The sequence below is a fragment of the Vicugna pacos genome, chromosome 12 (assembly GCF_048564905.1).
Source record: "Vicugna pacos chromosome 12, VicPac4, whole genome shotgun sequence".
Classification (NCBI taxonomy): domain Eukaryota; kingdom Metazoa; phylum Chordata; class Mammalia; order Artiodactyla; family Camelidae; genus Vicugna; species Vicugna pacos.
The window spans coordinates 57449810-57454340 of NC_132998.1; positions in this window are offsets into that span (position 1 = coordinate 57449810).

Sequence of the window (4531 nt, forward strand, 5' to 3'; positions counted from 1 at the left end):
CTCCCTGCCCCCGAGGCAGGACTCAGTCCTGCCTAAACCCTTGTGATATCTGAAAAATAGTTCTAGTTGGAAGGTTCTTCCTTTCAATGAAACAAAACCTTATTCTCTGTCCTGTCCACCTGGGGTCCCAGAAGCACCATCAGGAGGACACGCTCTACTGGCCATGGAAGGATGGGCGTGGGCCTGTGTGTGACTGCCAGCTGGGAGTCTAGGCCTCTTCCAGGAGGGTCCCTAGCTTCCTGGGTGACTTTGAACAAGGTGCTTCCTTCTCTGGTCTTTAGGTTCCTTGTTTGAAAAGGTGAGAGGGACCCAGTGAGCTGTAAGGCCCTTCTGAAGCCTGAAGAGTCTTTGGGCAAAAGGGTCCCCCAGGCTGTCCGATGTCAGGATGTCACAGGGACAAGGAGGTCCCTTCCGTCTTTCGGACCACCCACCTTCCTTGTTCCTAGTCTATCCGTCCAGCTGTCTGTCCGTCCTGCAAGTGTCTCTTGAGCAGCCCCTATGCCAGGCACAGCCCCGTCCTCAAAGCTCACAGCCTGGCATGAAATGTGTGGACCAGGAGCACAACCACCAAGAGCTGGGAGGGAGGTAGACATGAAGAGCCCACATCTGTCTGAGGAGGTGGGGGACGGGAGGTCTGATCAAAGGAGGGGAGCCTTTGCCTCCTCTGCCTGGAGGAGTCCTTCCCTAAATCCTGTGTATCGATTCAAACAGAAGTCCAGAACTGGGGTCTGCTGGCTGGAAGGGGGTGCACGTGGAAGGAGAGTTCTCTGTCTCTTCAAGGGTCACCCCCACCCCCACCCCAGGAGCAGTGGGACTTCCCGGGTCACGAAGCCACACTTCCACTTCTATTTGTGTGGCTGGAGGCAGCAGCTCTTTTTATCATTTTTTTTTTATAGCAACCACAGCACACTGTGCTCATCTGTTCATAGCCAAGAGAAACAGAGGCCACTGCTCGCCTGGGGAGCCTGTCTCTGCCGTTCACTTGATGCCCCACCCCCACTTTCCGAAGGCCTCCTGGCCCCCCTCCTTACCCCAGCCCCTGGGGCACAGCAAGGCAGACAGGGGAGCCAGGCCTGAGGCCAGGCACTGCGCCAGACCTGCAGCATGCAGCCTCTTCCTGCAGCCTCTCCCTGCGGCCTCATTAAGCCCCTCCCTTAAACTGCCCTGTGAAAATGGGAAACCGAGGCTCAGAGAGCTTCTGAGGGCATACATGAGGCCTCAAGTCTGACCAGCCGTCCTGTGAGTTGTCCACCCTGACAGCACATTTCCCCCACCGCCTGAGCCTGCCCACCCCACCCCTCTGTCAGCTGCTGTCCTCTAGGGCTGGGGTTAAGGGCACATGCTCTCCAGGACTGTCAAGATCGTGGTGAGGTCCCTGTGCCTCAACCCCACCAAGAGTTCCCCAGGAAGTCTTTTTCGCTTGAGGAGAAGGCAAGGAAGTTTTCAGAGCCCCAGAAATCACACCACATGCCTAGCTGCTCTGGGCAGGAGCCTCCTCTTGGAGGGCAGCACGGATATGGCTGGCCACAACAATTTGTCAAGTGTCTAAGATGGGATGTTCTCACTCAGTCCTGCCACCCCTCAGCTGACCCCTGCTACCACCAGCTCAGTGCTGGCCACTGGCCTCCCTGCCCACATCCTGCTGGAGTTTCACCAGCAGATATGTCCCAGACTGTCAAAGGTTTCTGCAGACAACCTGTACTGAAGCCTCTGGGTCCCCCTAAGCAGCCACGGGGATCAAGGAGGGGTCAGGGACCAGCATTTCTGGAGTATCCAGGCAGCGCCATCTGGCACAGCAGGAGAGCACATGGGTGCTTTGGAGCCTCTCAGATCTGCTTTGTAACTTGGCCTCTACCACTTAGCCAGCTGGGGACCTGGGCCAGGAACCTGGATCTGTTCATCTACAAAACCGCATGATACCAACCTCACTGGAGTATGTACATGACAGTAAGTGCCATTGTCCCCAGGCAAAAGTGCCACTGTCCCCAGGCAGCAGGACACGTTTAGGCGGCAACTGAGGCAGGAATGAAGGTAAAGGGCCTTTCCAATCCTGACTCTACAGGCTAAGTAATAAGAATCAGGGCCAGGCGCTGTCTTAAGCATTTTACATATTAACTTACTTAAACCTCTCAACAACCTGTTAGGTAGACGCTATTATTATTCTCAAGTTACCTGAGGAGGACACAGGCTCAGTAAGGTCAATGACCCTACCCGCAGGTCGCCCAGCTAGTGAGAGGCTGAGCCCAGCTAACCCGCACCATCCCCATCCTTAAGCTCTGTTCCTGCTGTCTTTGGGGTTGGAAGTAAATGTCCATTGATGTGATGTCTTCACTTGCCATTCAAGTCAGCTGTGTTTAGTGAGCTCCTGTGACTATGGCGCATTAGTAGGGCCCCAAGAATTCAGCGTGTGCCAAACAGGACCCAGGCCATCCTCGGGGGTCAGGGTGGGGGGGCTCAGCCAAGTCACTGGAGCAGGAGTTGGCTGATGACCTCTGCGGCCCCCCTTCTGCATTTGCAGCTCTAAAGCTGTGCGCTCAACACTCCCTGATTGAAAATCCAAAAGTCCACTTCTGAGTCCAAAAGTCTCTGATGACCACATCCTTCGAAGTATGATCCAAACTTCGGGGCTTCCAACCTTTTTATGATTCAACATCTGAGTGAACTTGAGCTTAAATATACCAGAAAATATACCCCTTACTCAGCCAAAAGGTACAGCAGCCCCACCAGGCTGGGCATGGTGGAGCCAGGTGCCTTTCCTGCAAAGGCTTTCGGGTCTGACTGAGGGGAGTCTGGAGCCCAGATGGGAGGCCCAGAGCTCAGATGGCCTGATTATATGGTTCAGTTATTTCCACAGCAGCTGCTCCTACAGCCTACATGGACTGACACCTCTCCAGTCCGGAGCTGGGAGCTCTGGCCTGGGCAAGACTAGGAGGGACAGAGGTAGAAGCCTGGCCTTGCCCTCAGGGACCTTCAGAACAGCTGGGGAAGTGGACAAGCCCAGGCCAGTGGGGCCTTGGCCAGAGGCAGGACTGGAACAGGGTGGGGAAAGCATGTAGCCTGGACATTTCCCAGACGGCAAGACAGTGGCACCTGGTGTCGTCACCGGCTTGGGAGTCTTCAGTTTCTTGATTCTGCACACAGTAGGTTCTGCCCATTGCGGAGATGGGGGAAATAAGCCACCACGAAGTTCTGGGATCTGTCCAGTGAGGTAGAGGCCAAGGATAGAACCCAGGCATTGCAAAGCCCCGCCCTACATTTTAACAAGCCGGGTCTACACTGGATTCAGGTGCCTCCTTCCGCGGAGAGATTTCCCAAGCCCCGCCCCCTACTCCAGGGGCCTTCCAGTTGGAAGAAGGGAGGGAACCTGGCCTAGGATCAATCCTCTCATCCTGGCCTGAGGCTTTGATCCAGGCGCTTCCCAAGTTCCGGCTAGGATTCCACACTCAGGTGGCTCAAATAGTAGCATATGGAGGAGGGTTCCCTTTGCAGCCCCTCCCCACCCCGCCGGGGTCTGCCTGTTTCTCCTTTTGGAGAGTGGAGGGGTAGCCAGTGTCCAGCACGTGCCCACTGTGCCACGCTCCGTACTGGGCGCTGGGCACACTGAGATGCTAGAGGTCCTTCCCTCATGAGTGCCCATTCTGTCTCCCCTACCCCTCACATACACTAGGTGCTCAAGTAATCTTCAAACTGAACTGAAACTCCAACAAGGCAAGGGCAGTGGGTGTGCCAGGACTCTCCTCCAATCCCCTCACTCTTTCCCCAGCCCTGGGGCTCGTGATGCCCAAGAGGTGTAGGGGTTCAGAGTATTAACTCGCAGTTATGGAGCATCTGCCCTATGTCCAACTCTGTTTCCGACCGAGGGCCAAAGAAATAACTACTGCTGAATTTAGGGGGGTCAGCACAGCACCCACATCATTGCCTTACAAGAAGTTAGGGCAGGGACTGGGGAAGTCTGCCGGGAGAAGGGACTTGACAGAGGAAACTCGGTGTTGGGCTGGGAGAGAGCAGGGTATCAGGCAAGTGCTCTGGGAGGGCTCCCTGGGGCAGGAGGGTGGTGGGCACCCCCGTGAAAGGGGTGATGGGAGCAGGAGCATGGGTGCTGGAGAAGCAGACAGGGTACCTTGTCTGCTCTTCCAGGTGGGCAGGGTCAGGACAGCTGAGCTAGCAGGCCACCAGGGACAGTGAGTCCAGAGTTGCAGGGACTTGTCCAAGGGCACCGGGTGGCCCCAGGAAGCCAAAGCTTTCAGCCAATCTTCCAGCGGGGAGATGGGGATGACTTTTAGCTTAAGGTGGCCAAGAGGTCCTGTGGGGGAAGGGATCTAGGACAGCGTCCTTTGGGAGACCCAGTTGGGGCTGTCCTTGGCCTCTGCCTCCTAAGCATGGAACCTTGTTACCGCTTTAAGAGGGTGCCAAGGTTATTTATACCCAGGGCCTGCAGGCCGGGCGGGTGGAGCAGGAACCCAGGAAGCGGTGCAGGCGCGCTGTCAGGAGCGGCTTACCTGCTTCCCGCCACCGGGGCTGGGCGGGGCGG